The sequence below is a fragment of the Chlorocebus sabaeus genome, chromosome 1 (assembly GCF_047675955.1).
Source record: "Chlorocebus sabaeus isolate Y175 chromosome 1, mChlSab1.0.hap1, whole genome shotgun sequence".
NCBI classification, from domain to species: Eukaryota; Metazoa; Chordata; class Mammalia; order Primates; family Cercopithecidae; genus Chlorocebus; species Chlorocebus sabaeus.
In genome coordinates, this window is record NC_132904.1 from 8,545,047 (window position 1) to 8,557,201 (window position 12,155).

A 12,155-nucleotide genomic window follows, 5' to 3' on the forward strand; every position below is an offset into this window, starting at 1 on the left:
AATGACAGATATCTTGATTCTAAGTCGCTTATGCACACAGAAAGACTTCAGGCCTAGTTTCTTCTCTCTTAGAACAAACAACTGCAGCAAAAACTATCTAGGGCTGGGCGCAGTGGCTCACGACTGTAGTCCCAGCACTTTGGGAGGCTGAGGCAGGCAGATCACTTGAGGTTAGGAGGTCCAGACCAGCCTGGCCAACATGGTGAAACCCCATCTCTACTAAAAATACAAAAATTATTAAAAAAAAAAATACAAAAATTAGCCAGGCATGGTGGCACACGCCTGTAATCCCAGCTACTAGGGTGGCTGAGGCAAGAGAATCGCTTCAACCCAGGAGGCGGAGGTTGCGGTGAGCCAAGATCATACCACGGCACTCCAGCCTGGGCAACAGAGCAGGACTCTGTCTCAAAAACAAACAAACAAAAAAGCTATCTAGATTGTGCTACTGACAATATTTATATTGTTTTGTTAACCTAAACTCTGTGTTAAACTGGATCATTTGTGGAAACAGTAAGCATATCAATAACGACAATAAACTTTCAGGATTTTTTTGTTATTTTATTTTTTGAGATAGGGTCTCACTCTGTCACCCAGGCTGGGGTGTAGTGGCACAATCACAGCTCGTTGGAGCCCCAACTTCCCAAGCTCAAGTGATTCTCCCACCTCAGCCTCCTGAGTAGCTGGGATTACAGCTGCATGCCACCAAGCCTAGTTAATTTTTTTTTAGAGACAAGGTTTCACTATGTTACCCAGGCTGGTGTCAAACTCCTGGACTCAAACTATCTTCCAGCCTCAGTCTCCCAAAAAAGTGCTGTGATTTTAACTAAGTATTCCCATTTTTCTTAGAAAAAGAGAATAAGTTACTATTATTTTTTTCTTCTTTTCTCTTATTTTCTTTTCTCCATTTCTCCTATTCCCCACTTCCTAATTAACCAATGCAATTATAACCTTTCAGCTCCCCTTCACCAGACACTCCCCACAGGGAAAGTTCATCTACCCATGTGCTTAGAGGCTCCAGGGCAGAACTCTCTCCCACCAAGCGACTGTCTCAGAGATATCAGTCAATTTGCAACCCAAAGTATGCCCACTACGAAACTCTCTCCCACCAGGAAGTTGCCTCAAGAGACAACAGTCCCTCTACGACCTCAAATATGCCCGCTACAAGACTCTCTCCCACCTGGAAAGTTTTTGGCCACTTTTACAACCCATAAAGGTGCCAGCAGTCACCAACTTGACTGCCCAGTAGATAAGGCACCAAAGGGAGTAAGCAGATCCCCCACCTGCTTGCTTCCTCTCCCATGTGCCATGCATGCCAGTATGCCAGCCTCCCCCACATTAAAAGCACCCACTTTCTGCTCCAAAGCCAAAGCAGCACCCTTAAGGCAGGAAGCCTATACTTCTTCCCCTAAGTTAGCTTTGGAATAAAAAGTCTCTTTCTTTATACCAGACATTACTCTCATTAACTGGACTCTGCAAGCAGCAAGCGACCGAACCTGCATTTCAGTTACAATTTTGGTGACCCATAGGGGGAAGTGCTGTCCGCTCTAGGTGAGTCTGAGATGGACAGCCCTGTTATGCTCCTGGGTGAGGCATGGGGTCACCTGTGAGTGCCAGCTGCTCATAGATAGCGGATCCCCTGACAGGAACATTATGGAACTTTCCGGCAGCTGCCAAAAGTGCTTTTGTTTTTGGAGGAGGCTTCCTTTCACCTCCCGGTATGACATCTGCCATCTTCAGTGTTTCACTGGTACAAAGCAAGTGACCTCTGAAGAAGACAGCAAACTTTGAAACTGGGTAAGTTATTTGGAGTGCACCTGACCCCTGACCACCCTCTACTTTTTTTTTTTTTTTCTGAGACGGGGTCTCACTCTTTCGCCCAGGCTGGAGTGCAGTGGCGTGATCTCGGCTCACTGAAAGCTCCGCCTCCCGGGTTCATGCCATTCTCCTGCCTCAGCCTCCTGAGTAGCTGGGACTACAGACGCCCGCCACCACGCCGGGCTAATTTTTTATATTTTTAGTAGAGACGGAGTTTCACCATGTTAGCCAGGATGGTCTCAATCTTCTGACCTCGTGATCCACCCGTCTCAGCCTCCCAAAGTGCTGGGATTACAGGCATGAGCCACCATACCCGGCCCACCCTCTACCTCTTTTGGGGTGTCACTGGGGGGCCCTGCTCTACTTAAGATTTGGCTGCTATTGACACCATTTGAGCATTTTATGCATTTATATTTGTTTGCACATGTGGAACCAGTAGAGCTTTGCTCAGCTCAAACTGCCTATAGAGGCATTTGGATCTGAGGAGGGGGATTCAGGACCTCACCCAGCCCCTCAATTGGAGACTCATTGGGAAGCACACTGTTTGTTTGCACATGCGAATGTATGACTGTGTGTGGGCCCTGGCCCTTTTCTAGACTCTCTACCTTCAATTTCACCCTCCTGACTATCCAGGAGAGCTGCCCACATGGGCTACTGAGACTCTCCCTGATGGAAGACAAACAAGAATGGTGGGGTTTTTGTTTTGTTTTGTTTGTTTTGTTTTGTTTTCCAAGAAGACTCACCATTTTTATTTTTATTTTTATTTTTATTTTTTTTGAGACAGAGTCTTACTCTGTCACCCAGGCTGGAATGCAGTGGCACGATCTTGGCTCACTGCAACCTCCACCTCCTAGATTCAAGCAATTCTCCCATCTCAGCCTCCTGAGTAGCTGGGATTACAGGCATGCACCACCATACCTGGCTAATTTTTGTATTTTTAGTAGAGACAGGGACTCACCATGTTGGCCAGCCTGGTTTCGAACTCCTGACCTCAGGTGATCCGCCCTCCTCGGCCTCCCAAAGCCCTAGGATTACAGGCGTGAGCCACCTTGCCCAGCCTCATCTATTTATCAGTATTACTATTTAGCCACTTCCCAGCAGTGTGACTGTTGTAACAAGAACAGGACTTACTTTCTAAAGGTAATAAAATAACAAGGCCATCGTAGACGGTACACTGGGAACACTCCTTATAGGGAACTGGCTTTTCTTTTCCAGCCAGGTGCCAGGTAGCATTCCTGAACACACACCTCCTGGTCCCAAACAGAGGAACATCTTCGCTCATCTCAGCCTCAGGGTTGGGGGGCAGTGGTATTCTGGACGGCCATCTCCCTGCCCCTCCTCACAGCACCTGACCTTCTCAGTTCATCTGGATAAACCTGCTGTGCTTCCTGTCCAGGGAGTGAGAAGTGAGGCGCTCCTGAAAGGCTGAGCCAAAGTCTAGTAACTGTGGCTGGAAGGCTCGTGAGTTTCCTTTTGGTCACTTTACCTTTTTTTCTTCCTCTCCTTTCTTTCTCGTGCCCCGCTTGTGGATCCCGGCTCCTATGCAGAGGCCTGCCAGCTTGGCTTTCTCTCTCTTCTTTTCTGCCTTCTTCACGTCTGCTGTTACTAAGCTGCCTGTGCTGAGATAAGACTCATTGTTTGCGGACTAGCTAGAATGTGAACACTGGAAACAAATTTGAAACTGAAGAAAAAATGGGCAAAAGAGGTGTTTTTAAAAACCAAACTGCCATAGGCACTGCTTTACCAAAATTTTTTTTTTTTTTTTTTTTTTTTTTTTTTTTTTTTGAGACGGAGTCTCGCTCTGTCACCCAGGCTGGAGTGCAGTGGTCGGATCTCAGCTCACTACAAGCTCCGCCTCCCGGCTTCACTCCATTCTCCTGCCTCAGCCTCCCGAGTAGCTGGGACTACAAGCGCCTGCCACCACGCCCGGCTAATTTTTTGTATTTTTAGTAGAGACGGGGTTTCACCGTGTTAGCCAGGGTGGTCTTGATCTCCTGACCTCGTGATCCGCCCACCTCGGCCTCCCAAAGTGGTGGGATTACAGGCGTGAGCCACCACACCCGGCCAAAATTTTTTTTTAAATTAATTATTATTATTATTATTTTTGAGACAGAGTCTCACTGTGCCACCAGGCTGGAGCGCAGTGGCGCGATCTCACTCACTGCAATCTCCACCTTCCAGGTTCACGCCATTCTCCTGCCTCAGCCTCATGAGTAGCTGGGACTACAGGCGCCCACCACCATACTCAGCTAATATTTTTGTATTTTTAGTAGAAACGGGGTTTCACCGTGTCGGTCAGGATGGTCTCGATCTCCTGACCTCGTGATCTGCCCACCTTGGCCTCCCAAAGTGCTGGGATTACAGGCGTGAGCCACCGCGCCCAGCCTGAGTCAAGTTCTTTAGGGTTGACTCGTGGTAGGCAAAGCTGCCCCGGGGTGCCACTAGTCATATTGCCGCCCGATTCCTACCAGAATTCATCCTATGCTCATTTATTTCCGGTGTTCCTAGGTCTCGTGGGCCTATAGACTGTGACCCCTGGAGGGGCAGGGGGCGCCAACATACATTCATCTCTCCTCCAAGTTTTTGATATACAAGGGAAAGCTACTCCTAAAAGAACAGATGACTCCCTGGGAATCAGGAGTGGTTACAGGATTGATTTCTTCCCAGTCATTGACACACAAAAATGAAACCAGTTGGGTCACAAACAGAAGCCCTATGGGGTGTGATGTTAATCCTTTGCTGCCCAGTGGGTCTATAGGGATATTCTGCTGCTGCGATAGGAGTGGCCAAAAAATTTCTGTTTTCCGGAAAGGGCAGTACTCCCCTCTTTTTTATTTATTTATTATTATTATTTTTTGAGACGGAGTCTTGCTCTGTTGCCAAGCTGGAGTGTAGTGGCACGATCTCAGCTTACTGCAACCTCCGCCTCCCAGGTTCAAGCGATTCCCCTGCCTCAGCCTCCTGAGCAGCTGGGATTACAGGCACACACTAGCACACCTGGCTAATTTTTTGTATTTTAGTAGAGATGGGGTTTCACCTGTTAGCCAGGATGGTCTCGAATTCCTGACCTCGTGATCCGCCCACCTCAGCCTCCCAAAGTGCTGGGATTACAGGCGTGAGCCACCGCGCCTGGCCAGTACTCCCCCTTCCTAGAGTAGGCAGTTGCTTTTGCCCTGTGTGGTCTCATCTGAGAGAAGGCACCATATATGGTTTCCTCACTTACAAGTGGAATCCCATTTATCTCACTGAGGCCTTGGGAACTTGGGAACTTGGCAACTACAGTTGGATCAGAGCATTGCAGGGAAACTTCTGCTTTTATGTCATTAACACAACAGTGAGTGCAAAAGACAGAATCATGAGTGCACTGGAGATATAGACACCCAACTTCCCAGGTCCAGGCAACAGTGGTAGGGGGATTCAGGTGAAATCTGTCAAGTGGGGGAGAGGTCCACCTAACAAGTTGGGGTTCTGGGTACCTTAGGATTGCTGTGGTTAGTTAGGAAGCCTAGGGAGATGACAGTGAGATTTTCTGGATGGTATAGAAGGTATAACTCTCTCTCCTGGGGATATTGATGACAAATCCATAAACTGTGAAGATGATTCCCTGATGCTATAACTTTTGAAATATTTACTATGGAGTTTTGTTCCCAGCCACAGTCAATCAGGGTAACTAGGAGATCAAAGCCTTAGAGTAGTGTCTAACACCCAATGAAGACAAAATAGGTGTTTCCTAGGAGGAGGCAGTTGGCAAAAGCAGTAGAAAATAAGTATTACAGTCAGGAAGAAGAGAAAAATGAATGCTCCTATTCCCACCCACAGCATCACATTACCATTTCTGGCTGAGGGTTGATTCTTTTTTCCTTTTTTTCCATTTTTTGGGGGAGGGGGATGGAGTCTCGCTCTGTCACCCAGGCTGGAGTGCAGTAGCATGATCTCGGCTCACTGCAACATCTGCGTCCCGGGTTCAAGCAATTCTCCTGCCAAAGCTTCCCGAGTAGCTGGGATTACAGGCACCTGCCACCACACCCAGCTAATTTTTGTATTTTTAGTAGAGATGGGGTTTCACCATGTTGGCCAGGCTGGTCTTGAACTCTTTACCTCAGATGATCTGCCCACCTCAGCCTCTCAAAGTGCTGGGATGACAGGTGTGAGCCACTGCACCCGGCTGAATGTTGATTCTTTTAAACAGGTGGCATAGGTTCACAGATGTAGGTCATGGTGTCCTTTTGTGCCTGCAACTCATAAAGAACAAGTTTAGGCCAGGCATGGTGGCTCATGCCTGTAATCCCAGCACTTTGGGAGGCCGAGGCAGGTGGGTCATTTGAGGTCAGGAGTTTGAGACCCGTCTGGCCACCATGGTGAAACCTCATCTCTACTAAAAAATACAAAAATTAGCCGGGCGTGGTGGCATGTGCCTACAGTTCTAGTTACTTGGGAAGGGTGAGGCAGGAGAATCACTTGAACCCGGGAGGCGGAGGTTGCAGTGAGCCAAGATTGCACCACTGCACTCCAGCCTGGGTGACAGAGGGAGACTCCATCTTAAACAACAACAACAAAAAAAAGTAAGAAAAAGAAGTCCAACATTTATCTTTTTTTTTTTTTGAGACGGAGTCTCGCTCTGTCACCCAGGCTGGAGTGCAGTGGTGCAATCTCTGCTCACTGCAACCTCCGCCTCCTGGGCTCAAGCGATTCTCCTGCCTTAGCCTCCCAAGTATCTGGGATTACAGGCACACACCACCACACCCAGCTAATCTTTTTGTATTTTTAATAGAGACAGGGTTTCACCGTGTTGGCCAGACTTGTCTTGAACTCCTGACCTTAGGTGATCTAATCGCCTTGGTCTCCCAAAGTGTTGAGATTACAGATATGAGACACTGCTCATGGCCTTTGTTTTTTGTTTTGTTTTGTTTTTAAGATGGAATCTTGCTCTGTTGCCCAGGATGGAGTGCAATGGCCCAATTTCAGCTCCCTGCAACCTCTGCCTCCTGGGTTCCAGCAATTATCCTGCCTCAGCCTCCCAGGTAGCTGGAATTACAGGCATGTGCCACCACACCCATCTAATTTTTGTATTTTTAGTAGAGACGGGGTTTCACCATGTCAGCCGGGCTGGTATCAAACTCCTGACCTCAGGTGATCCGCCTACCTCTGCCTCCCAAAGTGCTAGGATTACAGGCATGAGCCACCACGCCCAACCACATTTAGCTTTTAAATAAATTTTGAAATTAAATAATGAAATTTCTCTAACTTTGTTCTTTTTCAAAAATGTTTTGGGGGAGGCTAGGCGCGGTGGCTCACGCAGGTGGCAGATTGTGGCGCTTCTCAGCCTCCATAAACTTGTCAACCAATTCCCATAATAAATCGCCTCTTATATGTCTATACCTGTTTAGTTCTGTTCTGGAGACCCCGGACTAACGCAAATCGATTAATAAACTGTAGGCCAGGTGCAGCCCACAAAAATTCATTTAACATTGAATAATTTTACCATATTAAAACTCAGGATTTCTGTTCATCAGAAGACATCCTCATACTACAATTTATCTAAGAAACTCTAGATATAAAATACATTTTTTAAGAAGAAAGAAGAGGCTGAGTGTGATGACTCACACCTGTAATCCCAGCACTTTCGGAGGCTGAGGCAGGCAGATCACCTGAGGTCAGCAGTTCAAGACCAGCCTAGTCAACATGGTGAAACCCCACCTCTACTAAAAATACAAAAATTAGCTGGGGCCGGGCGCAGTGGCTCAAACCTGTAATCCCAGCACTTTGGGAGGCCGAGACGGGCAGATCACGAGGTCAGGAGATCGAGACCATCCTGGCTAACACAGTGAAACCCCGTCTCCACTAGAAAATACAAAAAAATAGCCAGGCGAGGTGGCAGGTGCCTGTAGTCCCAGCTACTCAGGAGGCTGAGGCAGGAGAATGGCGTAAACCCGGGAGGCGGAGCTTGCAGTGCACTGAGATCCGGCCACTGCATTCCATCCCAGGCGGCAGAGCGAGACTCCGTCTCAAAAAAAAAAAAGAAAAAAAAAAATTAGCTGGGCGCGGTGGTGCACACCTGTAATCCCAGCTACTTGGGAGGCTGAGGCAGGAGCGATTATTGCTTGAACTCAGGAGGAGGAGGTTGCAATGAGACAAGATCATGCCACTGTGCTCCTGCCTGGGCCACAGAGTGAGACTCCATCTAAAAAAAAAGAAAAAAGAAGGAGAAGGAAGAAAACACATGATGAAATAGAAAAAAGTGGGCTGGGCGCAGTGGCTCATGCCTGTAATCCCAGCACTTTGGAAGCCCGAGGCAGGCAGATCACGAGGTCAGGAGATGAAGACCATCCTGGCTAACATGATGAAACTCCATCTCTGCCAAAAATATAAAAAAATTGTCGGGTGTGGTGGCGGGCACCTGTCCCAGCTACTCGGGAGGCTGCGGCAGGAGAATGGCGTGAACCTGGGAGGCGGAGCTTGCAGTGAGCCAAGATCATGCCACTGCACTTCAGCCTGGGTGACTGAGCAAGACTCCATCTCAAAAAATAAAAATAAAAATAAATATAAATATAAATAATTAGTGGGGTGTTGTAGTGAGTGCCCATAATGTCAGGCCTCAGTCTCCTCAGTCTCCTCTGAAGACTGAAGGGTGAGGATCCCTTGGGACCTGAAGTTTGGGGCTACAGTAAACTATGATTGCACTATTGCCCCAGCCTGGGCAACAAAACAAGATCCCATCTCAAAAAAAAATTAGTTACCTATAGGGGGAGGGAGACTGCAGGTTGGAGAGGACAGGGATAGAAGTAAGACTTCTTTTGACATAACTTGTTATATAGATTTGACTTTGGAACGATATATCTCACATCATTATGAAGAAAAATAAAACTTCAAAAAGCAATTCCTAAAAATGGAAAATAAAACTATGTATCAATTTGCTGGTATAACTTTATGGAGATTAACTATTCAAAGAGATTCAAAACAAAGTTATCTGACTATCATCCCTAGTGGGCTATAACCTAAGGACAAGAACTACAAAAATATATTTTCAGAAGTCATATTATGTTGAGTCATAAGTTTTATGAAAAATAAAGAAAAAAAAAGAAATCATTATGGAGGTAGAGTTGGTGTCATTATTCTGTTTTGTTTTGTTTTGTATTTTTTTTTTTTTTTTTTTTGAGACGGAGTCTCGCTCTGTCATCCAGGCTGGAGCGCAGTGCTGAAACTGTTTTGTATACAGTGTGAGATAAAGCAAATGAGTAATGGGTTGGTGTCATTGAGAACTGAGGCTGGGCACAGTAGCTCATATCTATAATCCCAGCACTTTGGGAGGCTGAGGTAGGAGGACTGCTTGAGCCCAGAGCCCAGGAGTTCAAGACCAGCCTAGGCAACGGAGCAAGACCCCATTTCTAAAATAAAAGTAAAAAAAAAAAAAGAAGAAAGAACTGAGATTTTTAAAATTGTGGTTATAGATATATAACCTAAAATCTGCCATGTTACCCATTTATAAGTGTGCCACTGAATGGCACTTAGTACATTCACACTGTGTGCAACCATCAGTCACCACTATCCTGCTCCAGAATGTTTTCATCATCCCCAACACAAACTCTGCATCCGTTAAGCATTAACTCCCCATTTCCCCTTCTCTCCAGCTTCTTGTAACGGGTATTCTACTTTCTTTCCCTATGAATTTGACTATTGTAGGTATCTCACATAAGTAGAATCATACAACATTTGTCCTTTTGTGTCTGGATTCTTTGACTTAGCATGCTGTCTTCAAGTTTCCTCAATGCAGCATGTATCAGAATTCCCTTCCTTAAGGGTGAATAATATTCCCTTCCATGTATATACCATATTTTGGGGTTTTTGTTTTGTTTTGTTTTTGAGACGGAGTCTCACTCTGTCACCCAAGCTGGAGTGCCGTGGTGTGATCTCGGCTCACTGCAACCTCTGTCTCCTGGGTTCACGCAATCCTCCTGCCTCAGCCCTCCAAGTAGCTGGGATTACAGGCATGCGCCACCACACCCAGCTAATTTTGTATTTTTTTTTTTTTTTGAGACGGAGTCTCGCTCTGTCACCCAGGCTGGAGTGCAGTGGCCGGATCTCAGCTCACTGCAAGCTCCGCCTCCCGGGTTTACGCCATTCTCCTGCCTCAGCCTCCCGAGTAGCTGGGACTACAGGCGCCCGCCATCTCGCCCGGCTAGTTTTTTGTATTTTTTTAGTAGAGACGGGGTTTCACTGGGTTAGCCAGGATGGTCTCGATCTCCTGACCTCGTGATCCACCCGTCTCGGCCTCCCAAAGTGCTGGGATTACAGGCTTGAGCCACCGCGCCCGGCCAATTTTGTATTTTTTTAAGTAGAGACAGGGTTTCGTGGGGTTTCACCATGTTGGCCAGGCTGGTCTTGAACTCCTGGCCTCAAGTGATCCACTCGCCTCGGCCTCCCAAAGTGCTGGGATTATAAGCATGAGCCACCATGCCCAGCCCACATTTTGTTAATCCATTTGCATTAGTCCGGGGTCTCCAGAACAGAACCAAACAGATATAGATATATAAGAGGCGATTTATTATGGGAATTGGATGACAAAGTTATGGAGGCTGAGAAGTCTCACAATCTGCCATCTGCAAACTGGAAGACCCAGAAAGCCAGTGGTGTAATTCAGTCCAAGTCCAAAGACGAGAGGACCAGGCAAGCCAATGGTGTAATGTCTCAGAGTCTGAAGGCCTCTAGGAGCTCTGATGTCTGAGAAGATGGATGTTGCAGCTCAAGACAGCAGAGAATTCACCTTTTCTCCACCTTTTTGTTCTATTCGCGCCCTCAGTGGATTCGATGATGGCCACCTACGTTGGATAGGATGGATCCTTTTACTTAGTCTGATTAAAATACCTCTTCCAGAAACATTCTCACAGACGTACCCAGAAATAATATTCTACCAGCTATCCGGGTATTACTTGGGCTGGTGAAGTTGACACATGAAATTAACTATCACACTGGTCATGCATCAATGGACATTTAGGTTGTTTCCGCCTTTTGGCTATTGTGAATAATGCCGCTATGAACATTGGTGTACAGATATCAGTTTGAGTTCCTGCTTTCAGTAGTTTTGAGTACTATGAAATTTCTGGATCATGTGTTAATTCTGGTTTAATTCTTTTTTTTTTTTTTTTTTTGAGACGGAATCTCGCTCTGTTGCCCACGCTGGAGTGCAGTGGCCGGATCTCAGCTCACTGCAAGCTCCGCCTCCCGGGTTCACGCCATTCTCCTGGCTCAGCCTCCCGAGTAGCTGGGACTACAGGCGCCCGCCACCTCGCCCGGCTAGTTTTTTGTATTTTTTAGTAGAGACGGGGTTTCACCGTGTTAGCCGAGATGGTCTCGATCTCCTGACCTCATGATCCACCCGTCTCGGCCTCCCAAAGTGCTGGGATTACAGGCTTGAGCCACCGCGCCCGGCCTATTCTGGTTTAATTCTTTTGAGGAACTGCCATACTGTTTTCCAGAGTGACTGCACCATTTTACATTCCCACCAGCAATTCACAAGTGTTGCAATTTCTCCACATGTTCTCCACATCTCCACATTTCTCAGCAAACAGCTGTTATCTTGTTTTTCTGATAACAGCCATCCTAATGGGTGTGAAGTGGTATCTCTTTGTTTTTTTGTTTTTGTTTTTGTTTTGATACAGATTCTCTCTCTGTCGCCCAGGCTGGAGTGCAGTGGCACGATCTCAGCTCACTGCAAGCTCCGCCACCCGGGTTCACGCCATTCTCCTGTCTCAGCCTCCCGAGTAGCTGGCACTACAAGGCACCCACCACCACACCTAGCTAATTTTTTTGTATTTTTAGTAGAGACGGGGTTTCACCGTGTTAGCCAGGATGGTTTCGATCTCCTGACCTCGTGATCTGCCTGCCTTGGCCTCCCAAAGTGCTGGGATTACAGGCGTGAGCTACCGTGCCTGGCCTATTATTAGTTCTTTATATGTTCTGGGTATTAATCCTTATCAGATATGTAATTTGCAAATGTTTCCTACCATTCTGTGGGTTGATTTTTTACTCCAGTATATTGTATTTGATGTACAAACGTTTTTAATTTTTATAAGCCTCATTTATTTTTTCTTTTGTGGCCTGTGCTTTTATGTTGTATCCAATAAATCACTGCCAAATTCAATGTCATGAATATTATACAACATAAATAACATAATAAAAATGTAAATAATAACATATAAACAATAAAAAACATACGGTACTATGTCTTTTTCTGAGTTTATAGTTTTAGGTCCTACATTTAGGTATTTGGTCTCTTTTTAGTTATTTTTTTGAGACAAGCTCACACTCTGTCGCTTAGGCTGGAGTGCAGTGGCACAGCTCAC

At 46.4% G+C, this 12,155-nt stretch overlaps 1 long non-coding RNA gene across 3 annotated transcripts in view; it reads left to right on the forward strand.

The window, feature by feature from the left end:
* Positions 1 to 10,999, forward strand: part of LOC103226939 (uncharacterized) — a 33,499-nt gene extending 22,500 nt beyond the window's left edge. Inside the window, exons 3-4 of one of the 3 annotated variants that reach the window (XR_012092721.1) lie at positions 1,448 to 1,794; positions 3,031 to 10,999. This is a non-coding gene — a long non-coding RNA (uncharacterized lncRNA). Of the gene's footprint in view, positions 1 to 1,447 lie in introns of all 3 variants that reach the window. The other 2 variants (XR_012092720.1, XR_005240228.2) reach the window with 2 other exon arrangements.
* Positions 11,000 to 12,155: the final 1,156 nt, after the last annotated feature.